The 25307-nt window shown below is 48.7% G+C and overlaps 1 protein-coding gene across 8 annotated transcripts in view; it reads left to right on the forward strand.

Moving 5' to 3' along the window:
* SEMA4D (semaphorin 4D) overlaps positions 1 to 25307 on the forward strand; it is a 105310-nt gene that overhangs the window by 18772 nt on the left and 61231 nt on the right. For 2 of the 8 annotated variants that reach the window (XM_019936285.3, XM_019936278.3), the window contains exon 1: positions 24600 to 24753. The exons of 4 other annotated variants lie outside the window; for them this stretch is intronic. The gene's annotated coding sequence lies outside the window, so the exon portion shown is untranslated. Of the gene's footprint in view, positions 1 to 12151; positions 12697 to 24599; positions 24754 to 25307 lie in introns of those variants that run through there. 2 more of the 8 variants (XM_019936281.3, XM_019936279.3) reach the window with 2 other exon arrangements.

Raw genomic sequence — 25307 nt, forward strand, 5'->3', positions numbered from 1 at the left:
TTTATCAGCAGGAAAATGGAAACTGCGGCTGCTTTCTGCATTCGTGGGAAGTTATAGAAATGAGAGTGTGGTGGAAACTTGCTGCTTTGTTAAATAATTTTGCATTGACTCAGAGGGGAAACAGGAAAGGGCCTTCTATCTTTTTATGTGGGTTTTTATCTCTGCTGCTGGAACCTTTTCTTTTAAGTAGCTTTTCTACAAAAATACCCGTTGAATCTTTAGTGTGAACAGGAAGTCAGATATGCTGACTAACTTTTCCTTTATTTTAATGGAGTTTTTATTGTTTTGAAAATGAAGAAAGAAAGCAAAGAGTAAAAGCGACCTCCTCGTGCCCAGGGTATATGCCACTGCCAGCTGCATTTCTGAGGTCTTCTCTGTGCCATTTACATACACACATATGTGTGTGCACACACATGTACACACGCATATAGATGGTGGTTTCCCAAAGATGTGGTCACACCTTAGAGGGTTTTGCAACTCACTTTTTTCACTCAGCACTGTGGCATTGACGCACGTGCTCTGCATTGCACCATGAAGCTGTGCACAAGTCTCTGAGGACAGTGTACCCTGTGTCCCTTACCCCATGGCGGAAATTTGGGTGTCTCTCTAGTCGGCCACATCCATGACAGTTTTTCTTGGTGTACTCCAGTGAGTATTTGAATAGGAGTCTTAGAATGGAAATATTTGAGTCAAAGGGTGTATGCATTTTTAATTTTGACCGGAGTGGCTGGGCTGTCTGCCAGGACAGCACTGTGCCCCCGAAGCTCACAAGAGTCTCTCTTCCCCCTCACCTCCCCGCCCCGGAGCATTACCAGTGTGTTTAGTCCTCACCAGTGTGATCAGGAGAAGGGTAGGTCATGGGTCTCTGACCCCATTGCTTGTTTGTGGTTTATTAGTTGTTTGCATTTTCTCCTTGAAGCACCTGACCTTGGTCTTTATCCACTTTATTATTCACTTTAATAGAAATTAAGCTGTTGTTCTTTCACTGATTTTATTGATTTGGGGAATTCCTTTCATTTTAGAGTATTCTGGAAAAGAAAAGCCTATTTACAAGCATTGCATCCATAAGCTTTTTAACAGATACAAATGAACTTTGATTGGAGACCCGTGGGACCATCACCTGCTTCTGTGGTTCGTCTGGGGGGTGGGGGTGACCTGAGGGGTCCGAGCCTTTCATGTCCATTGCTCTGGGACAGGCATGGGTCTGCTTTGGTTGTGCCAGCCTGGCCACCTGCCTGCAGGACATGCAATGGCCCCCACGAATGGTGGGGCCCAAAAAAGAAATTGGTGATATTTGGAATTGGCTGTGTGTGTGTTCGTGTGCATGTGTGCCTGTGTGTGTGCATGTATTCCTGAAAAATAGTGCACAGCAGAACTGGAGATTTGCATTCCAAAAGGTTTTCATGGATTTAGGAGTGTCTGCTCACTAGGAGGCTTATAGAACTAGTTTTCTATATATCATTTTGATTGTATTTTTAGCCAGATGATAAAACTCACCTCCCCACACCCCCTCCACACTTCTTGCTTGTTTAGAATGACAATGCACAAGTGAAAATTCATCAAAATGTCATAAGTAATGCAGCATGTTTTCCTGGGAGGCAGTTATGCGCCCCAGATAGATGTTGGGCAGTGTGTCCTGTTCGCACACATGGCTTTTCACTGGACCCTTCATAGGGTGCTGTGTGCTCATAGAGGCTTTCTCTCCACAGTAATGTTCTGCTCCAGAGCGGGGGTGGCCCAGGCTGGGTGGCATCTCGGAAGCTGTGGCCCTGATTGTATCAGTCAAGGTTCTCCAGAGAAACAGAACTAGTGATGTGTGTATGTGTGTGTGTGTATGTGTGTGTGTGTGTGTGTGTGTGTGTGTGTGTGTGTGTGTGTACATATAGAGAGAGGTTTATTCTAAGGACTTGGGTTTTGTGACTGGGGAGGCTGGCAAGTCTGAAACCTGCAGGGAAGGCTGGAGACTCAGGCTGCCTGGAGGCAGAATCCCTCTTTCTTGGCGGAAGATCAGTGGTTTTTCTACTAAGACCTTCAACAGATTGGATGAGGCCCACCCAGATTATGGAGGGTAATCAGCTTTACTCAAAAGTCTACCAATTTAAATGGTGATGCCATTCAAAAAATACCTTCACAGAAGCCTCTGGAATAATTTGGCCAAGTATCTGGGCATCGTGGCCCAACCCGGTTGACATGTAAAATTAACCGTCCTGATCAACACCCCCAAGTGCCTCAACCCCATGGTGGGTTATAGATTAGGTACATGAGCTTGTTTAGGGTGTACAAGGACAAGGGGTGGCCTGCTCCCTGAGCAGACAGGGGCTTGTGGCTCGTCCCTAGGGGCCACGGGGCCCAGTGCCAGTGTGGAGGAAGGTAACGTTTCTTGCATTCTGATGGTGCTGGGAGCACAGCTCTGGCCTGGTGTAGGCTGAGCCCCATACTTGCTGCCTTGGGGCCTCATTGGGACTGCTCTTTCATTCCGTCACCTCTGGCCCCATGTTTAGGCCTGAGTGACTCCCTAGGTGCCTCTGGAGAGGATACTTGTCATCCTCTTTCTATAAAATGCTTCATTTCCTGACATGGACATGGTGGAAGTGTTTATTAGCTGAAAGGCTTGGTGCTCCGCATCCTGGTATTTTCTTTTTCCAGCAGAAACCCTTGTTCGGGTCATGATCTGGCTGTCCTTTCCTGTCCTCCATTCCGCTGAAGTTGACCTGTCCGCCTGGCATGTTCTTATCGGGCCTCTTGGCTGTGCTGTTTTTGTTTTTTTTTTGCAATACGCGGGCCTCTCACTGTTGTGGCCTCTGCCGTTGCGGAGCATAGGCTCCGGACGCGCAGGCTCAGCGGCCATGGCTCACGGGCCCAGCCACTCCGCGGCACGTGGGATCCTCCCGGACTGGGCCACGAACCTGCGTCCCCTGCATCAGCAGGCGGACTCCCAACCACTGCGCCACCAGGGAAGCCCTTGGCTGTGCTGTTAATTGGACGATAAATAATCACAGTGAAACAGAAGAAAAGCAGTGTAGTGTCTCCAGGCAGGCTTGGCCTGGTCCTCCAGTTTCTGTAGGCTTGGAAATGACCTGCTTGGTGGATAAGGGAAGGGAGACAGACCAACAGGAGCTCTGCAGGGTTCCCCAAATTGACGAAGGAAGATGGCTCTTCTCATTCTTTTCAATCGGGTGCGCTGTTTGAGGCTAATGAATGAATGAATGAATGCATGGATGGGAGAGTGGGCTGGTCCCAGAGGTGGAAGGGCTTAGGGTGGCAGGCCGGAGCCCGAGGGGCATGGGTGCCAGGGCTGTGACCCAGGGTTGGGTGGCAGGAGGGAACGTCAGTTCTGGCCCTGGCACTCGTTGTGTCTGGTGGCTTCTCACACACCTCTGAGCTGGCTGAGGCTCAGAGAGGGACGTCACTAGGTTCCCGGGGACCCGCAATCTCTCCTTGCCTCTGGGTGTGTGGGACACAGTGCGGGCACAGCTGCCCCCAGGCCTCTGAAGCTTCCCACGAAGCCTCTTGTCTCGCTATTTGTGAGAAAAGTGTGGCCCACCTTGGCAGCCAGGGGCATGCCTGAGCGTGCGGCTCTCCTGGTGCTCAGGCGCTGTCGGGCCTCTGTGGTGCCCAAGCCTGACCCTCTCCCAACCCGGGAGGCCAGCTGGGATGCCAGTTGGGATGCCGGAGAGCTGGCACTGGAGACGCCTGGTGACAGCGGTGAGTGCCAGAGCAGTGTGGCAGCTCTGCCTCCCCCTGCCCCCAGGTCCTAAAGCACCAGCTGTTCCTCTCAGAAGCGCCTTCTGGAACTTCTTAGGGTGGCCCGGTGGGGCATCCGGGGGCTCCCCAGTGACAGACCTGAGACCAGTTCTCTGGTCTTGACACCCTGTGGAAAGGTTAGCCAGGAGGGATGTGTCAGTGAACAAACATTCTTTCTGCCTTTTTTCTCTTCTTTGAGGGACATAGGTCTGCTGGTAGGGGCTTGGGAAACCAGCGGCTTGATCGTTTTTCATTTTTCAGCCCTGTCCTCAGTCAGGATGTTCTGGGAATCAAACTGGAAATAGATGACGAAGTGTATGTAGTTTTTCAAAAATGGTCCATGTCTGCTGAAGCTTGTGTTCTGCAGGGAAGATTAATGGTTAGAGGCCTAACCACAGAGAAGGAAAGAGAAGCTAATTTAAACAGTTTACAGAGATTATTTACTTGGCTCTCTCATCTGTGTACACAAAGGAATATTGCTAGAAACTAAGAACTTGGAAACACTCAGATAGGTTTTTATTTTGTTTGTCTAGCATAATCGTTGTGGTGTTCTTATCTGGATCAAAATGCCAATGATTTCTTGACTCAACCACCAACATGGAGTTTAAACGAGGGTTAATTACCATTCAGAAGCTTGTGATGCAAGCTCGTGAGCTGGGCGAATGAGTCAGGTTGTGTTTGTTTTTGGTGTTTACTGATGCCAGGTATCTAGAAGCTGCAGTTTGCATTTGGACATCATTGGGGTTCAGTCTGTTGTCAGCCAGTGGGAGTGGTGGGAGGACCCTGCCCAGAAGCTGCAAAGCGGCTAGAACTTTTCTGAATCAGGAGCATGGGCCGCACAGTGCAGCTTCCAGGACCCAGAAATACTGCCATGGGGGTGTAACCCCCCTTCTTTCTCTGCCCTCTTCCCTTAGTGATCTCAAGGAGGAGATGAGGAACAGGGTCCAAACTTGTCACTGACTGATTGGGCCAGAGTCTCCATTGCCCTCTGTCTACATGCAGGTCTGTTTAAGGTTCTGATCAGCTCAGATATGGCTAAAAGTGCAAAATGCTTCTTCAGACGATCGATGCATTTTACCGACTTTTTGGTTGCCTCTCGTGGGAAGCAAAAGCATGATTCTTTGAAAGTCCAAAGGATTGGACAAGTTGACTCAGGGTCTCTGTCTGGTTTGTGATCACAGTATGAACAGACCCTGTCCCATGTGTAATGGAGCCTGCGTGCACGGTTCATGCAGGGAAAGTCTGGAAGCCGCACTCCAAACCAAGCAGCACAAGTCTGCAGAGAGTGATCCGCAGTTAAAGCTTTAACTTCCTGCTTTTAGAACTCCCTTTTATTGTTTTATTTTCATACAAGTACACTTTTGTAAATCTACTTTTCTGATAAAGTTGTTTTAAAATAGAATTTACCATTTTAACCACTCTTAAGTGTGCAGTTCAGTGGCATTAAGTACAGTCACACTGTTGTGCAGCCATCACCACCATCCACTTCAGAACTTTTTCATCTTCCCAAATGGAAACTGTGCATAAATTCATTCAACGCCAACTCCCTAGTCCCCCTCCCCCAGCTCCTGGTACCCACCATTCTACTTTCTGTCGCTATGAATTTTGCTACTCTAGGGACCTCAGACAAATAGAATTATGGAGTATTGTCCTTTTGTGTCTGGCTAAAAGTGAAGTGTTTTTAAAAACATTTGAATCAAATTAATGTAGTCCTTTTACTCTTTTTTCCTTCATATTTAAAATTATTTTATAGTAAAAGTGATTATTTTGGTGTACAGTTCTGTGAGTTTTAATACATGTATATTTATGTAACCACTTCCACGATCAGGATTCAGAATAGTTCCATCCCCCCAAATTCTCCCCTGTACAGGCAGACCTCGGAGATATTGCAAGTTCCGTTCCAGATCACTACAATAAAACGTATATTCCAGTAGGACAAGTCACATGAAATTTTTGCTTTCCAGGTACATAAAGTTATGTTTACACTATACTGTAGTCTATTAAGTGTACAATCTCATTATGTCTAAAAAAACCAATGTATATATGTACCTTAATTTAAAAATACTTTATTTGTATCATCTTTTTAGATTCTGCCTATAAGCAATATCATATGATATTTGTCTTTCTCTGTCTGACTTACTTCACTTAGTATGATAATATCCAGGTCCATCCACGTTGCTGCAAATGTCATTATTTCAGTCTTTTTAATGACTGAGTAATATTCCATTGTATATATGTACCACATCTTCTTTATCCATTCATCTGTCGATGGACATTTAAGTTGCTTCCATGTCTTGGCTATTGTAAACAGCACTGCAATGAACATTGGGGTGCATATATCCTTTCAAACCATGTTTTCCTCTGGATATACGCCCAGGAGTGGGATTGCTGGATCATACCGTAGCTCTATTTTTAGTTTCTTAAGGAACCTCAATATGGTTCTCGATAGTGGCTGTACCAATTTACATTCCCACCAACAGTGTAGGAGGGTTCCCTTTCTTCCACACCCTTTCCAGCATTTATTGTTTGTAGATTTTTTGATGATGGCCATTCTGACGGGTGTGAGGTGATACCTCATTGTAGTTTTGATTTGCATTTCTCTAATAATTAGTGATGTTGAGCATCTTTTCATGTGTCTCTTGGCCATCTGTATGCCTTCTTTGGAGAAATGTCTATTTAGGTCTTCTGTCTAACAAATGAACTTATTTACAAAACAGAAACAGACTTATTGACTTCGAGAACGAACTTATGGTTACTGGGGGGAAGGGTGAGGAAAAGGAATCGATTGGGAATTTGGGATTGACATGTACACACTGCTATATTTAAAATAGATAACCAACAAGGACCTACTGTATAGCACAGGGAACTCTGCTCAATATTCTGTAATAACCTAAATGGGAAGAGAATTTGGAAAAGAATAGATACATATATATGTATAACTGAATCACTTTGCTGTACACCTGAAACTAACACAACATTGTTAATCAACTATACTCCAATATAAAATAAAAATTAAAAATAAAATTAAAAAAATTTTTAAAGGCAAAGAAAATACACTATTGCTAAAAAATGCTAACCATCATCTGAGCCTTCAGCGAGTTGTAGTAGTAACATCAGAGATCACTGATCATAGATCACTGTAACAAATATAATAATAATGGAAAAGTTTAAAATATTGTGAGAATTACCAAAATGTAACATAGAGACACAAAGTGAGCAAGTGCTGTTGGAAAAATGGTGCCAGTATACTTGGGTCAATGCAGGGTTGCCACAAACCTTCAATTTGTAGAAAACACAGTATCTGCCAAGGGCAGTACCGGTAAAATGAGGTACGCCTGTATTATCCTTTATATTCACACCCTCCCATCACCCCTGACCACATAGAACTACTGACCTAGACTGTCCCTCTGGTTTACCTGTTCGTGAACTTCCTATAAATGGAGCCATAGAGTAGGTAGCCTTTTGAGGTTGGCTTCCTTCCTAAGCATAACACCTTTGAGGCTCATTCAAGTTGTTGTGTGATCGACAGTTGATTTTTTTCTTGTCACTGAGTAGTAGTCCATTGTACGCTTGAATAGAGCTGCCATAAACATTCATGTGAGGGCTTTTCTGTGAGTGTATGGTTTCATTTACTTAGTATAAATACCCAAGAGTGGGATTTCTGGGCCATATGGTAAGTGTGTGTTTAACTTTGTAAAAACTACCAAAATATTTTATGGAGTGTCTGTCCTGTTTTACATTCTCACCAACAACCTGTAAGAATTTTAGTTGCTCCACATGCTCACCCATACTTGGTTTTGTTAGTAGGTTTTTTTAATTGAAGTATAGTTGATGTACAATATTATATAAGTTACAGGTGTACAGTATAGAGATTGACAATTTTTAAAGGTTATACTCCATTTATAGTTCTTATAAAATATTGGCTATATTCCCTGTGTTGTACAATATAGCCTTGTAGCTTATTTTATACTTGATAGTTTGTACCTCTTAATCCCCATTGTCTGTATTGCCCCTCCCCCCAACCCTCTCCCCACGAGTGACCACTAATTTGTTCTCTATATCTGTGAGTCTGTTTCTTTTTTGTTATAGTCACTAGTTTGTTGTATTTTTAGATTCTACGTGTAAGTGATATCACACAATATCTGTTTTTCTCTGACTTATTTCACTTAGCATAATGCCTTCCAAGTCTATATATGTTGCTGCAAATTTCATTCTTTTTATGACTGAGTAGTATTCTGTTGTGTGTATGTGAGTGTGTGTGTGTGTGTGTGTGTGTGTATATATATATATATATATATATATTTATATTTATACCACATCTTCTTTATCCATTCATCTGTTGATGGACACTTAGGTTGCTTCCATAGCTTGGCTGTTGTAAATAATGCTGCTATGAATATTGGGGTGCATGTATCTTTTCAACTTAGCAGTTTTGGTTTTTTTCAGATATATACCCAGGAGCAGAATTGCCAGGTCATATGGTAGTTCTGTTTTTTAGTTTTTTGAGAAACTTCCATACTGTTTTCCACAGTGGCTGCAGCACCATTTTTTTTAGTCATTCTAATTTGCATACACTGTGTCTCCCTGTGGTTTTACTTTGCATTTCCTAGTGACTAATGGCATTAAACATTTTCTCACGTGCTTATTTGCCATCTCTATATCCTCCCTGGTGAAGTGTCTCTTATTTTATTGGGTTGGTTTTTTCTTCCTGTTGAGTTTTGGGAATTTTTCCTATGTTCTGAACACAAGTTCTTTGTCAGGTTCGGGGTTTTCAAATATTTTCTTCCAGTCTGTAACTTGTCTTTTTTTTTTTTTTTTTTTTTTGTGGTACCCGTTGCGGAGCACAGGCTCCGGACGCGCAGGCTCAGCGGCCATGGCTCACGGGCCCAGCCGCTCCGTGGCATGTGGGATCTTCCCGGACTGGGGCACGAACCCGTGTCTCCTGCATCGGCAGGCAGACTCTCAACCACTGTGCCACCAGGGAAGCCCCGTAACTTGTCTTTTAATTCTTGTAACAAAATCTTTCACAGAACAAAACGTTTTAATTGTGATGAAGTTCAACTTACCAGTTTACCATCATTCATAGGGAGTACATGGAAAGATGATTCATTTTCTGTTACTGATCTCGTATCCTGTGATTTTGCTCACCTCACTTGTTAGTCCTGAGAGCTTTTTTGTTGTTGTTGTAGAGTCTCTGGAATTTTCTGCAGAGGCAATCATGCTGTCTGTGAAAAGGCCATTTTATTTCTTCCTTGCTAATCTGTATGCCTTTTATATCTTTTTCTCGCCTCATTCACTAGCCAGGCCTCCAGTGCAGTGTTGAATAGAGGCAGTGAGAGGGGCCATCTGCCTTGTCCCTGGTCTTAGGGGAAAGCATTCAGTCTTCCATCACTGAGTATCATGTTAGCTATAGGTTTCTTCACAGATGTCTGTTAGTAGACTGTCGAGGTTCCCTTCGATTTCTAGTTTGCTGAGAATTATCATGATTGGATGCTGATTTTTTTCAGATACTTTTTCTACATAAATTCATATGCTTGTGTGTTTTTTCTTCTGTAGACTGTTAATATGGTAGATTACATTGATGGATTTTATATACTGAACCAGCCTTGCATTCTGGGATAAACTCTATTTGGTTGTGGTGTACCATTTATATATATATATATATATATATATATATATATATATATATACACATGTAGCTGGATTAAATTTGCTAATATTTTTTGAGGATTTTTGCATCTGTGTTCATGTTGGTTTGCAATTTTCATGTGCTGTTTTTGTCTGGTTTTGTTATCAGGGTAATGCTGGCCGCATTTAAGTTGGGAAATGTTTTTTCTTCTGTGTTCTGGAATAGCTTATGTAGAATTGATGTTCTTTCTTAAATGTTTGGTAGAATTTGCTGGTAAAACCATCTGGGTCTGGAGATGTCTTTCTCAGAAGAGTTTTAAAGTATGAATTCTATTTCTTAAGTATTGTTCAGGTTACCTATTTCATCATGATGCATTGTGGTAATTTGTGGTGGTTGAGAGATTGGATTATTCCCTTTAAGTTGTTGACTTTACTTGTAGAGTTGTTCGTGGTATTCCCTTATTATCCATTACTGTCTGTGAGGTCTGCAGCGATCACACCTCTCTCTCCTGGTACTGGGATTTGGGAATGTATTAGACCTAGTGTCTGAAATGTAGCCTTTGTTTGGAATGGGGCCAGCATCCTAGCTGAAGGCATTGCCCCATCTCCCTAGGCTGGATTCCCTGGGTTTCTGTGGTATCTTTAGGGAGTAGCAAATGAGGTGTGTTCGGAGGAACTTTAAGGCTTTTGGGCAGCATTTGGTGCCCAGGGGTGGAAAGTTAATACACGGCACCCCAGTGACCTGCATGTCATGTCTTCTTGTGTTTCCAGAAGCATCAATTTGCTGCCAGGGAGCAATTTCACACAGTGGGGGAGGGGGGGCGGGGGTGTGTGGAATCTCACTAAAGGGTGGAAGAGATTCCCCCTTTGTTCATGGTGTTTAAGGGGATTGTTCCAAGTGGTGTGTGTGTAGTATTGACTAATTTATGTTCCATGTATTTCTAGTCAAGGCCACAAACTGGGCTTGTTTTTTTTTTGTTTTTTGTTTTTTTTTGGCTGCGTTGGGTCTTCGTTGCGGTGGCTTCACTTGTTGCGGTTCATGGGCTCTAGGCGCGCAAGCTCAGTAGTTGTGGCTCGCAGGCTCTAGAGCACAGGCTTGGTAGCTGTGGCGCACGGGCTTAGTTGCTCTGTGGCATGTGGGATATTCCTGGACCAGGGTTCGAACCCATGTCCCTTGCATTGGCAGGCAGATTCTTAACCACTGTGCCACCAGGGAAGCCCCTGGGTTGCTTTTAAAACCCTGATAAATTAAAGCCAGTGTAGTGGTATGTTTTAGTTAGAGGTTTAAGTGGAGATTGTTTAGTAGTGGTCGTTTATTTGGCGGGGATGGAAGATAGTTGATAGCATGTCCTTCTGTATGATACTTTGTCTTCCTTCATCAGGAATCCTAAAGTAAACATTTTTAGAATGAGGAAAGCTGTGGGGTTTGGGCTGCTGTTACAAAATACCACAGACTGGGTGGCTTATAAGCAACTGACGTTTATTTCTCACAGTTCTGGAGGCTAGCCATTTGAGATCAGGGTGCTGATGTGGTCGGTCGGGTAGGGCCTGGGTTCAGGTCTTGGACTTCTCACCGTGTCGTCCCAAGGTAAAATGGGCGAGGGAGCGTGCTGGGGTCTCTCTTATAAGGACACGAATCCCATTCATGAGGGCTCCACTTTCATGTCCTACTCACCTCCCAGAGGCCCCCCTCCTAATACCATCATGCCGGGGGTGGGGGTAGGATTTAACATGTGAATTTGGGGTGGGGGGAAACGTAAACATTCAGACCGTAACAATTTCTGATCCTGATATTGTGACATCTTCCTAAGTGAGAGAGAAAGGGTCATAGTTGTTTAGTAATTTGTCAAGCAAGATTAATTTTGCTTCATTTAATTAAAAAAAAAAACTGTGTCACACTGGGCTTTAGAATAAGAGAGGCATTTATGAGCAATAGAAAGAAAATAGGTTTTTGCAAAAGCAGAAGGGTTTGGAAACCTGTGCAGGCCCTGGCGAGGTTAGGGACACAGAGTTTCCTAAATGATTGCAAGTCATTTGGAGGACCAGGCCTGGCACATTGACCGCCCTGCTTTAGTCACTGTATCACAGTCCTGTGGCAACTCAGTCTGTCCTGCTGCTGCTTGCCTGCTGCAGGCTGGTCAGGAAGTTCCAGGTGAGGGGCTGTGGCTTGGATACTAGCCACCAGGACAGCTTAGGTCTTTGGAGGGCTGTTTCCAAAAGTGGGGTGGGGAGCCTTTCAAGAATTGTAATTCTTCTAGGTGTAATTTTCCCCCTTACTACAAAAGTAGCACATGTACTGTAGTATGTACAGAAAGGAGGGGAATTAAAATCAGCCCCTCCTCCGATAGAGTTTGGGTGTAAATCCTTTTAGCCCCTGCAGCCCTAGTCTCCTTTGGGGCTAAATCGTGGGCACCACATGCTGGCGTGGTGCCTTGGGGGGCGTCCCACGTGAGATCCCAAGACCATCTAGTTCTGAGGTCTCAGAAGATGGGCAGCTAGGCTGCGAGGGCATGAAAGTACGTGGAGGCACGCTCTTCCACCCGTTCCCCGTGTCCTTGTGTCCTTGTCCGCACGTGGCCGCCAGGAGGGAGGCCGGCGCCGGGGCACAGGTGGAGGCATGGTGGGGAAGGAATGCCCACTCCTTTTCACGGAGAGTGTTCAGCTTTGACAGCTGAGAGGGGGAGCCCCTGTTAATTCTTACCTGTACAATTAGCTCTGCAGACTAATCATTCTGTTTCTTTCCAGGAGTTTGGTGACATTTTAGTTTCTGTTCTGATTGCTTGTAAAAGAGTAACAAAACCCTCTTTGGGCCATGTCTTCTGGAGCTTGTGGCTTAGAACCTAATAGTTACATAGTAAGGAGAGGGCAGTTGAAGTGGAGCAGCATCCTTGCAGAAGGTTCCAGTAACGGACGTGGTGTTCATGTGTCATCGTCATGTGAACGGCAGTTACGTCCTTTGGTGTCACATGAGAACTCACCTGAAAACACCGACCATCGGGACTGCAGACGTTGCCATGTGCTGTCCAGGGACTGGATATGAGGGTGTTGATCAGTGCGCACAAATTACAGTGCAAAGAGCAGTTTGCCTGTCACCAAGGAGCTCATGCATGCATGTGACCAACTTAACCTTGAGACGGATGTTTCTCAAGCATGGCCTTGTGCAAACGGAAGCACATGCCCTCTCGACATGACACGGCATGTGTTCTATACAGAAGGAACCTCACTAACTCCCTGGGCGGCCTCTCAAGGAAGCGTGTGCCCCAAGAACGGTCTCTCCTCTGACCTCCAAGGAATGGTCTGCTTGGTATCAGCATGTCTGAGCAGGTGTGTGCAGGCTGGAAGGGGTCTGGGGGGTGGGCAGACCTGGGGTAAACGTGTGTGGCTTCCTAGAGCAGTGATTCTTTTCAAAGAAAGAGAAGGCCCCAGGTGCCCCCCTCTCTCTGATGTTAGGGATTCTTAGAGATGTTCGAGGAACCCTGGAAAGAATTCTAGTTTGGCAGAAAGAAAAGGCATTTCTGAAAGTGAATTGGCGTCCCTGTTCCTCATTTTCAAGGCTGTGTGAGCACAGACCTAAGTGATCAGCATGTTTTTTTATTTGAGTAAGGGGGGATCTTTCATTCATATCATTCAGCAATTTATGTGTCAGCTGCATTGGCACATGCCCCAGCTGGCTGCAGTTCCTTGCTGGGAATGTCCCACAGCCTGGGAGGGGCTGCTGGGACACTGCTGGGCCTCTCACTGGACAGTGATGCTCCAGGACCTGTGTCCCGTATGCTGTCGGGGCAAACCTCCTCCCTGCTCCCAGCTCCCCAGCTCTCCTCATCCCCCACTGCCCTCTAGAAATGCAGAAGTCCTTCTTGGTACCACTTCCCCTTTCACCTCACTGTGTACCATTGCCGGGTCCTGAGCCCCCTTCCCTCCCAAACCTCACAGTTCTCCCTCCCTTCTGTCCACCATGGACTTTGGAATGAGCATCCTTTGCATGGAACATTGGAGCCTGTGGGGTTTGTCTGGCTTGGTACAGCTCTGTACGTGGTACGTAATGCAGACAGTCCTCGCCTGTAGACAGGCAAATGAATTCTGTCCAGTGTCAGGGCAGTTGACTTCCTCCCACGGAAAAATCCAGTTTTGTGCCTGTTGGAAGTTCATTTCTATATTTATTTATTTTATATATATATATATATATATATATATATATTTTTTTTTAATTGAGCTGAAGTGCACATAACATAAAATTAACCACGTTACAGTGAACAGCTCAGTGGCATTTAGGACATTCACAGTGTGTGTAACCACCGCTTGTATCTAGTTCTAAGACCTTTTCATCACCCCCTGCGTGATGAAAGTGGTACTTCACTGCTGCGTACCACTAAGCAGTCACCCCCTTTCCTCCTCCCTCGGCCTCCATATAATCTTGTGCCTTCTTTGAAGGCACTGTAATGTCTCATTGGTTCCTCATGAATAATGAGTTAAATAACATTTTTAACATGTGGTCTTTTTTTGTGTGTGTGTGTGTGTGTGTGTGTGGTACGCGGGCCTCTCACTGTTGTGGCCTCTCCCGTTGCGGAGCACAGGCTCCGGACGCGCAGGCTCAGCGGCCATGGCTCACGGGCCCAGCCGCGCCGCGGCATGTGGGATCTTCCCGGACCGGGGCATGAACCCGTGTCCCCTGCATCGGCAGGCGGACTCTCAACCACTGCGCCACCAGGGAAGCCCAAATGTGGTCATTTTTTAAAATGACCTTTTAACAACCATCCCGCCCTTGGCTGAGCTGCCAGCCCTTCTCACTGGGTGGTGCTGGTTTTCAGTCCTCCAGCGCCTCCTGTACTACCTCCGTGGCATTCGGTGGGCTGGGGATTTTTTTTTTTTAGAATGAGAATCTGGTCATGGAGGGTAGGTGAGCACTTCACGTGTGGACTTTCCTGGTCTTGTCTGGGGCTCTTGGGTGATATTTTGAAAAGAAGTCATCTTCCTGGGCTGGCGCTCTGTGCCCTGCCAGGTCAGTCAGCATGTATTGATTAATTATCACAAGTCCAGTGCTGTGTTGAGCAATCCAGATGTTTACAGTTGTGGAGAGGGCATAGTGCCAAGAACAGAAATCTCATGCAGTCGGAGCCAGTGGGCTTGCGTGCTAGGTGTCGTCATCAGCTGAGCAGAGAGCGGGACCCTCACCCCCTGAGCTCTCTGGGCCCCGTGGTAATGGCCACGAGTTGGCCCAGCCTGTCCCTCAGGGGCTGAGGACTCCCTGGCACCCCATGTTCCCAGCAGACCTAAAGCACAACCTCCATGTGTGAAGGTTGAACCCCCTAACTGGCCCGAGTCTCAGTCAGTCTTCCTCGTGGGGCCCTCACTCTGGTGCGACCTCAGGTTTGAACTTGGCCCTCAGTGACCCTGGCTTTTCCCAGTCCCTTGGCCATGTGGGGAGGGACCTTTCCCTGCTGTCCAAAACCAACCGCAATAAGCAGGTGGTTGTGACCTTGAGCAGAAAGAGAAAGGTCAAGCCTTGATTGTGGGAACCCCCAGAATAGTCCTGTTGAACAGAGACAAACCCCTGTCTGCAGAAGGGACTGGATTGTTGGACAGAAGATGGCTGGTGTGAGCTCAAGATTTTCACCTCAGGAGGGCTGTTGGTGCTTTTGTAAACGGCCAAGGACAGCTTTCAGTTCAAGGTGTCCTTGGCTTGTTTTTGCTTTAAGTGATAGGCATTTGTTAGCGTCTCCACATCCTATCCGACGGCTGCTTGTTGTCGCTCACATCAGTGTTGTCATGAGGGGAGAGCTTGGGTCCCCTTCCCTCGGAGTCCCCACTTCTCTCCTGAAACCAGCTTTGCGGGTTTTCCGTAAATAACACATGGCTAACGACCTTCATTTCTGTGAGGAGTTGTGGCACCATACCAAAGTTTTGGAGAGAAGTTAGTGAAATGTCCCAACATCTGTATTCATAAGAAATCAAGTTTCAAGTACTTACAGCACAGTGGTGCGGAGCGATTTCTAAGCATTTCCCTTTGGCTACGCAGAGAATGTCGCAGCCAGAGTGGCGTGTGCGTGTGTGATTTCAGCACCTCGCTCTGCAGTTTCGGTCTTAGTAGAGCCTGAGGGTTTCCCTTCCTAACCCAAACCGAGTTTAATCAGCTGCTAGGAAAAGCGGTTTGCTAAAACCCATCCTACCCTTCTGTTAAATCTGATCCATTAATTCGTTACTAAAGACACATGTTGATCCCAGGACTTTCTCCAGGGTTTGTACACTGTGGTTTTCTATCCTTATGCCATACTCCAGTGTAGGAGAAAAACTCAGGTGGATGAAATTTCTAGAGGTTTATTTTGATGGTTTTCCTCATGTGTCAACACACCTCAGGTAGGGCAGTGGGTGTCACCATTACCTCCTTGGTTGGCTGAGGAGGTTTGACTCAAAATCGCAGCGATCTGCTTAAGGTCTTGTGTCCAGAAAGACACGTACGCACACTCTGGTGCCAGTCTGGTCCTGTATATACTCTCATTTATTTAATCCTCTCTTTTCAGTTTTCAGTTTTTTGCTATCGAGAGGCTCCTGGGTGAGAACTTTTGTGTGTGAGTACCTGTCCCTGTTTCTTATCATTACCCGTAGCTACCATTGACTTTTCTAAGGTTCCGGATGTTGCTTCTTGAAGAGGCTTCCTGTTGACGTTGGGGAGGGACTCGTACCTCCTCACCACCATTGAGCCTTATCAATTTTTCTTTGTTAATTCTGTAGGGGGAGAATGGCATCTTGTGTTAATTTGTATTATTCTGATTACCAGTGAGATGAACATTTCATTTCACACATTTAGTTACAGCATGTTTAGAAGAGAATCTTTTGTGTTCAGGAGAGCAGTGACCAGTTCAGCAGTGACCGCCCCCCGCCCAGAGCATGAGGGCAAGCATTTGTTGGTGGTGGGAGTATTCCCGCCGGGAACTTCTCTCCCTGCAGGGGCCTGGAGAGCAGGGGTCCTGGATACACTGTGTGTCATGCTTTGGATGGCCCCATGGAGCCCTGCCCACCTCCAGGAGGGGTGTCAGCTTAAGCAAAAGGTCCCATGTGCTGTGTTTGATGTTTCCAAGGAAAGGCTGAGTTTTCCACAGCGAATGGGACACTGGGTGTGCGTGAGTGGTGTGATTTTCCTTTGATGTTGCTTCCCCCTGTTTCTCTGGCCTGCCAGCCCCCAGGAGCAGCTGTGACTTGAGGTCTCAGACACGCCGCTGAGTTGACTCCTGAACCAGTCCCTGTTTGTACCGTGACCCTGAACTGGTGGGACGTTATGGAACCCTATGAGTCTTCAGGAAGGTGGAAGTCAGAGGTCTCACCTGTCCATCAGACCCGTGTGTTTTGGGCTTCAAGTAATTTGTAATCAGTTGTCACATGGAAAACAAAGCCAGACATAGTAATAAGAGGCTTTATTAGGAAGGATTATTATGGGGGAACCAAGGAGGCGGCTGTTGCAGTGGAGAGATGTCAGGGTTCGGCAAACTGGGTTTTTCCTTGGTAGGGAGGTGTAGACAAGGCTATTAGGACCCGGGTGTGGGGATGAAGAGTGATGGGGTGGTAGATTGGGAGATGTGTCCTCCAAGACCGGCCTGTTCTCAGGGGCGCCATCCGAGTGCTCAGCCTCACGGTGGGTCGAGGGAGGCCTGGGGGAAGGAGAGAAGCTGAACCAGAGTCGGGTAACAAGTGTTTCGTTCCGATTTATCTGTAGGGATGAGCTGCTCAGCCAGGGCACAGAGTGGAATTCGGGGGCCCGTGTCTCCCCTTGCCCTAGGCGAATGGGGCCCCCCGTCTTATCTGAGTCATGTGCAGCGAGCCCTTCCTGGATCACAGAAGGATGGCGCGGTCCACCTGCCGATCGCAGGGCCAGGTGCAGTCAAGACTGTCAGGCTGAGCTCTGCAGGGAGCGGGTCTGTCATGGCAGCGGACAGGTGGCTGCCTGGACTGCGTGCTTCAGCCGCCTGGGTGCTGAAACCTCAGTGGGGCCACCCTGCCCCGCCCAGGCCTTTCCCACGGGGACCTGCTTCCAGGGGAGGCACATGTGAGCTGGGCTGTGATGGATGGGAAGGACCTGCCGCACGCAGGAGTGGCTCTGGGGACAGAGGGCCGTGCGAGGGGGCGCTGGCCATCTACAATGTTGTGCCCTTGAGCTGCTCGGTGGGGCTTGGTCAGGGGGTTGGGGTGCCTCCTGAGGGAGGCCAGGAGCCCTGTGGAAGGAAGGAGCCCCGGCAAAGGGCTTCCTCAGCATCATGCTCCTCCTAGGCTCTGATTGGGGGACGTTTAGTAGGCCCGCCCTGATTACAGGGTTGTTAAAAACTCTCACAGATTCCACGACATTTTTGGTTTCTTCCTTTCTTTTTTCTTGCTTTGACTCTCCCCCTCTTCCTCCCCCCTTTTCTCTTTTTCTGATTTTGGTTTTTACGTTCATAATTCACTTTAAAACTTAAACATTGTTGAAATACTAAGCTTGAGCACCAGCAGTTTCTTACCACGTGATTGTGAATTAGGGGCCAGTTTGGGAGCTTTGTCGTCACTCACACCATTGCTAGTGAGGCCTGACCCGCCCCCACTCCTGCACCTCCCGGAGCTCATGCTCAGTGTTCACTGGGCCAAGGGGAGTGGCATGAACGGAATCAGGGTGCAAATGATGCTCTTTGCTCCCAGTTCATGCAGATGCTGCATCTGGTCTCTCCTGGCCAGGTGAACTGCACCCCATGACTGAGTCCCAGGGGCCTGTTGCGTGGCTGGGGCATTTAGTCTGCGTGTAAGATAGGGGGTAAGGGGTTCTGGCTCACGGTTTGCCCTGCTCACGTGTCCCCTTTTCTCACTCTGTCTCAGACTCTGCCATCCCAGACGGTAGTAGGAAGCCGTATCCCAGTTGCTAAAATGTTTGATGACACCGATCATCAGGTAGGGGATGAAATCCGCCTGCAGAGTGCAGTTCTTTTTAGAGGCGGCTCCTGAGCAGGTCTTGCCGTAGGTGTTCCTCCATCAGTGAGCAGCTTCATCTGTTTGTTACGCTCCCTGGCACCAGCTGGGGACTGGAGAGGCAGAGGAGGAAAGCTGGTGTCAGAAAGCTCATGCAGTTCTGCTGGAAGGTTCACAGTCTGTCTGGGAGCTGCGGGCTGCAGAGGCCAGGGCAGGAGAAGGGCTGCTCGAGGCCATGCTGTGGGAGCAGGTCCAGGAGTGGGGTGTCTGTGGTCAGCGCCAGCTTCTCTGGGCAGGAGGGGAAGGGCTGGGGCTGCAGAATGGGGTTGCCGCCCAGCGCTGGCATGAACGCTAGCTCCGAGCCTCTTCACTCTCCATCCATCACTGCCTTTCATGCTGCTTCTCTCCTGCGGGGGCGTTGGCAACCTGGGACCTCCAGTCTCACACCCTGGCAGTCAGATCTAATCTGGATTTGAAGCTTTGGCCCCCGCTGTGGCCCTAGAGGGCCGTCTTCAGCTCAGGGTCCGCCTTGGGCACTTCTTGAGCTTTCGTTTCGTTGCATTTACTTGCTCTGATTAAGCCAGGAGAGAAGAGAGCTTCTGAGGGAGCGATTCCGTTTGTTTGGGCTGGGAGCCAGCAGCCTAAGAATCAGCTTCCAGAAGAGCTAACAAAGTGAGCAGGACCCATGCTGGCAGTTCTGGACATGGCAGTGGAGGAGGGTGGTGGAAATGTCAGGTGCCAGTCGCGTCAGTCACACCCCGAGCTAGCGGGGCCATGGCCACTTCAGACCCGCAGACATCTGTGCGTGTCCCGGAGAAAGACCTGGGTTAAAAGTCTTCCAGACATGTTTGCGTTAGAGGGAGCCAGGAGTGACTTTTATTTTCAGTGTGTACACAAGACATTTAAGTACCACGTCCTCTCCAGATGCCCGTCCTGCTGATGGAATTGTTCTTGGAGGGAGCGTTCGGTGTTTGCTGCCCAGGTTCCTGGCCCTGCCCTGATTCCCCGGCCCTGGGAACTGCCCCACCCCCATGTTAGGAATCTCCTCTTGGCTTTACCTGTCACGTTGTAAATAGATGGCTTACAAAAGATAATTGAAAAGGAAAGGCTTAGGAAGATTAAAAAATACTCTAGAACTTGTGTTGAAGTGAAGAAAACAACTCATTTCCAGGATCAACTTTGCCACTTCGAAGGGGTTCGTAGGGAAACGTCGTGTGGGTGGGTTCTCTGTGTGAGGGTGGAGCAGGTATGTCATTGTGTTGCTGCTGCGGGCCCGTCTGTCTCTGTGACGAGAGTCCTGGGGACGTGCGGTGATCCAAGGTCAGCCTCTGCGAGGAGCTGACCTCTGGGATTGTGTGTCTTCCCATGAGAACGGGGACCAGGTGGTCTTGGAGGCCTGGCTTCAAGGCGTGGGTCTGTTGGCGGTGCTGGGGCGCCTACCTTGGGGATGTCACCTGCCTGTGGGCTTCCCCGAAGCACGGAACAGGAGGGTCCGTGAGGGGCTCTGTGGCCTCCCAGGATAGGGTTCCTGTGGATGTCTGCGGGGTACAGTTTTATGTCTCATCTGTCACTTTTTCCCTTTTGACTCAAACTCTTAAAGCCTGGTGGTCCTGCTTATGGTGAGAACTTGAGTGCAGGTAGTGAATTACTCTGCGTGTTTTTGTTTTGGTGCTGCCTGGTCGTTAATCCCACAGTTTTATTCTTACCAAGAGTGTGCTGTGCGTGCTGCCTGGGTACAAGGGTGGCCCCCAGAGGCAAGGGGCTCCATGGGCATGAGATAGAGCACCTGCCCCTCGGAGGTGTGCTTTATTTTTAGCAAATGGCATTCAGCGTCTTGCAGAGCTGAGAGCAGGACGACTGTAGATGTAATTTAAGTGACTCTGAAATGGGAGTTAATTACTTCTGCCTGTGTCAGAAGGCCAGGGAGGGTCTCTCTGGTCCTCTGGCTGCAGCCCTGTGAGGCTGTCACCTGGACAAGCTCCCAGGACCACCCCTCGAGGGCATCCAGGGTCCTGTGGGTGCTGCTCTAACTAATGGTGAGTGGCCTGAGGAGCTGAAAGTTCATGACTCTTTAATGTAAAAATTATATACAAGGAACTTTATCCTATCGCTGATCTGTGCATGGTATTAGCCCAAATGTGTGCTCTCAAGGCGTACGGAACAATTATATTACAGGAGCAACAGGTCACTGACGAGAAGGCATGTATGTATAACGTGGTGTGTTCAAAAGCTGCCATAACAGGATGGAGGGCTTGAGCACCGCCCAGCTCAGGGGCTGCCCTGGTCACTGTCTAGTGAGAGAGCACCCGTGGGTGCTGGTGCTCTGTCCATCCTGCTAAGGACGGGGCTCCAAGGCACCAGGACCAGGGTGGACAGAGGGCTGCATCTAGGACCTCCCTCCATAGCTGTCCCCAACTCTGATCTTGTTGGGTCCATTCATAGTGACTGGAAGCTTCCACACCTCCAGCCACACCTGGGCCCATGCTGTCCAGTGCTGTGGCTGACACCACACGGTGTGAGAAGCGCTCCACTTCTCCACACCCCGGTGTGGTCGGTCAGAGCCGAGCAGCGCTGTGGCTGTGGAGACCTAGACTCAGAAGCAACAGTAGGATATCCTGTCCACGACCCTATTAATTATGTGTTGAAGCGATTGGGCTTTCAATGTGTATTGGGCCAAATAAAATATATTATTAAAACTAACTTCACCTCTTTGTTTTTACTCTCAATGTGACTTGTAGGCACACCTGAAATCATGCACGTGGTCACGTGTGCGGCCCGCCTGGTGTTTCTGTGGGGGGCACAGATCTCAGCTGTTCTCTGATACCCTCTGTGTTTGAGTTCCCCCTTCTGTCAAGGCCCAGCCCATAGGCTGGGAGGCACAGATTAGGAACAGGTAGGTACATCAGGCTTTGAGAGTACCTTGAAACCAGCTCTAAGTGCTATTGTTTTTGCATTTCTGCAGACAATTACACACCTGCTGGGCCTCATCCAAGAAATGGGTTCTGTGCTCAGATGGTGTTTCTCTTGCATGCGGAACCGAGCACTTGGCTTTGGTGAGCACGCTGCTCCCCTGAAAGGCTATCCCAGCTCCCTGTCATTCAGGCTGCGCCTCACCCGGACTCCCTGTTTTCCGGGCTCCCCGTTGTCTGGGCTTTTGTCTCCCTGATTTCTATGGATGAAGAAATGTGCAGTGCATCTGGCCTGATCTTCCACTTACAGCTGTGGCCTGTGAGTGCTGGTTGGCGTGCCAAGCCTGTGTGTCAGCGATGGCTTTGATGAACTCCTGCCACTGATCTGGTGGGAGGAGGGACCACCGTTTAACCCTCTTCCGCCCCTGGAAGCCCCGCTGACAAGCTGGTGAATGTGGGCTGCTGTTTGAGTAGCTGCAGGGCACGTGGCCCGAGTCCTGGGAGAGACCCATAGGCCTTCCCACATCTGGCTGGGCTATTTATATCCCACAAAAGCCTGTTTTTCTCTGAAAAGAGTGAGCGTGTGGTGATGCTGTCATGTGCATGGGTGAAGCCAGCGAAACAGCCTTTCAGTAAACTCCTTTCTGGTGCATCCGACACGTTTTCATGGCATGCACAGGCTTCCGGGTTCCACATCTGCCCCGCCCTGTGGTGTTCGTGCACACTTGGAGTGCGGGCAAGCTGTGGCCCCCAGGGCGGCCCCGCTCCCATGGCGGGAGAGCATGGCTAGCCCAGGGTGTGGAGCCCCAGCTCTCCCTGATAGCCAGGGAGGGACAGGTCCCTCTGGGGCCCATCACTCGAACAGCATACTGAACTCCTGAGCTGTGCCCCACATGCTCTAGGCACCGGGCTTTCCACAGTGGAGAGAGCTTTCTCGTGTTGGGGAGGACGGGCCACAAAGGGGATCAGTAAGTCAGATATGGGGGGGTGAGATGGTGGTGGGTGCAAAGAAGAGAAGTCAAGCGGAGAAGGGGCAGTTTGTTGAGAAAAGACAGGAGCTGGGCCTGGGTTTGGGGAGGAGTGTTCCAAGCAAAGGGGACAGCAGCTGCAAAGGTCCTGAGGCAGGAGTGTGCAGGAGGGACAGGTGAAAGGAGAAGAGGTAGGTAGATGGTGAGTTTATCTGTGCTCAGGGGTGCTGAGATGGGAGCCCTGGGAGCCAAGGGTTTGGAAGGACCACAGGCCTCTAGGAAGAATGGACCCTGGAAGGTAGAACAGGGCACCCTGTTAGGAGGCTGTGAGGTGATCCAGGGAGAGACGTGGTGGCTTGGGCCAGAGTGTAGCAGTAGGGGTGGGAGGATGGCCCGATTGGGCATTTATTTGGAGGTGGAGCTGGGAGGACTTGCTGCCAGGTTGGATCGGGGATGGGGTGGGGGCCGAGGGTGCACCGAGGTTTTGGCTGAGCAACTGGAAGGATGGAGGGTCCACTTACAGGCCAGCTCCACCCGGGCTGTCTAGGAGGCATCCCAACCTTGGGAGACGGGGAGTGTGGCTTGGGGACACATGAAGTTTGGAGGGGAGGAGGCCCTAGGAGCCTACGCCTGGAGTTGGGGAGATGTCCAAGGAGTGGCCCCGAGGGGTAGTTCCCAGCTGGAGCTCAGCAGCAAGTTCTCCCAGAGAGCAGGCAGCCTTGCCTGGAGATGTCCCTCAAGCATGCGTCCATCAGTGAGGCTGGCCTGTGGGGGACACGAGGATGGGCCCCTTGGGTGAGATAGCCCTTGATGGGAGACTCGGACAGGTGGCTGTACGGGAAGGAAGAGGGTGTGAGTGGCGGAGCCTTAAGCTGTCTGGAGGCGGGGAGAGAGCAGCAGGAATGTGGGTGAGGCAGAGCCCCTCCCCCATCCCTGGCATGGCTGGCTTTGAGGACTCTGCCCAGCTTGGTTTGGGGAGCAGAAGGTGGGTTTGGGAAGGGGGTGCTTCCATCCTTCTATGTAAGCCCTGTACGGATACTCTTCATGCCTTCATTGCCTTGTTTTGCTGCCTCGTTGGAAAGACATAGCTCTCCAGGGTCTTGGATGGCCCATGCCTTTGAGTCAAAGGGGGCACTCGTTTTTGCAGGAAAATGCCATGGGCAGCAAAAGTGTCCTCACTAGAACCTGAGAGAGGCCCAGCTGTGTTCATTATGGAGGCAAGATCGTGTGTCTTTGTCTTCTTGGCCATCTTTGAGGGTGGGGGGGCGGTGGGTTAATTACTGACTGGTCAGTGTTCATCATGAACTTGGACCAGGCCCCACTTGGAGCCACTCACTCAGGCTCCAAGATTGCTTTTTTTGGTTCTCTGTAACAGGCTGAAGAACGGCCCCCAAAGAAGTCAGATTCTAATCCCTGGAACTTCTGCGTGTTGCCTTTTCTAGTGATGGGATCTTTGCAGATGTGATTCAGTTAAGAATCTTGCATGAGGAGGTGATCCTGGCTTATCTGATGGGCCCTAAATGCCATCACACGTGTCCTTATGAGAGGGAGGCAGGGGAGATGTGAAAGACAGGGGGAGAAGGTGATGAGAAGATGGAAGCAGAGAGTAAGAGTGATGTGGGTGTGATGGCTGATTCTGTGTGTCAGCTTGACTGTGCCATGGGTGCCCAGATAGTAGTCAGACCTGATCCTGGGCGTGTCTGGGTGGGATTAGCATTTGGATCTGTAGACAGACTAAAGCACATTTTCCTCCCCCATGTGGGAGGGCCTCATCCAATCAATTGAGGGCCTGAATAGAGGAGAAAGGCGGAATAAGAGAGAATTCCCTCTCTCTGCCAGACTCTCTTTGAGCTGGGACATTGGTCTTCTCCTGTCTTCAGATACGGACCAGAGATGGAACTTGTCCCCTCGGCTCTCCTGGGTCCAGCTTGCTGACTGTAGATCTCAGGGCTCTCCAGCCTCCATGGTCATGTGATCAGATTCATTATAATAAATCTCTTTCTCTCTATATACACATCCTATTGATTCTGTTTCTCTGGGGACTCTGACGAATACAGTGGCCACAAACGAAGGAATGCCACAAGCCACCAAAAGCTGGGCGAGGCAAGGAAGGATTCTCCCTCAGAGTCTCCAGAGGGAGCACGGCCCTGCTGACACCATGATTTCAGCCCAGTGAAACTGATTGCAGACTTCTGGCCTCCAGAACTGTGAGAGAATAGATTTCTGTTGTTCTAAGCCACCCGGTTTATGGTCATTTGTTAGAGCTGCCACAGGAAAAGAACACAGCCAGTGTAAACAGTGCTACCGTAAATACCCCAGCCACATGCATGGGGCTGTTATTCAGGCATGGATTTCAGGGAGTGGCACTGCTGGGGCAGGGTGTGTGTCTCTTTGTTTCATAGATCATGCCAGATAACTTTTCAAAAAGATCTAGCAGCCCGTCTCTTCCCTGCATGGGTGAGTGTGCCCTGATCCTGCATGCTCTCTCAGCGGTGGACATGAGCAGTCTTTTCGACTTTGTCAGTCTGAGAGGGGCAGAGCTGCAGCTTTGTTCCTTGACATGTGTCTCTTTGAATCTGGTGAGTTTAGGGTCTTTGCTCAAAAGATCCCTCCGTCTGTGAAATGCCTGTTTGTGTTCTTTGCCCGTGTTTCTCTCAGGGTGTTTTCCCCTCCCTTATCCATTTGTAGGGGCTGTTTATTTGTAACAAATGTTGTTGATTTTCTGCCTTGAAAACATTTATTCCCAGTTCTGTTGTTTGCTAATTACTTTTATTAACGTGTCATTTGCCATCAAGATGAAATCATTTTATTGTCGAATATGTCTTTCTTTCCTCTTATGACTTCCAGGTACCCATGTTTGTTAGGAAGATTCCACAGGCTGTCTCTTGACTTCCTGGCAGGTGTTTTATTGTTTTGTGTACAAATTCTGCTCTTGAGTGTGTCTAAAATGCTTTTGCGTAATATGGAGTAAGATGCTTGAGGGAGGGGAGTCCGGTTTTATTTCCTTCCAGTGTACCAGCACTAATTATTCAGTAATCCATCCTTTGATCAATGAACTGAACTTCAGTTCTGTGGTATAGTATGGTCTCGTGTAAACTGGTTACCTTCAGGGATTCTCCATTCCATACCACTG

Source organism: Tursiops truncatus, chromosome 6, assembly GCF_011762595.2.
Source record: "Tursiops truncatus isolate mTurTru1 chromosome 6, mTurTru1.mat.Y, whole genome shotgun sequence".
NCBI classification, from domain to species: domain Eukaryota; kingdom Metazoa; phylum Chordata; class Mammalia; order Artiodactyla; family Delphinidae; genus Tursiops; species Tursiops truncatus.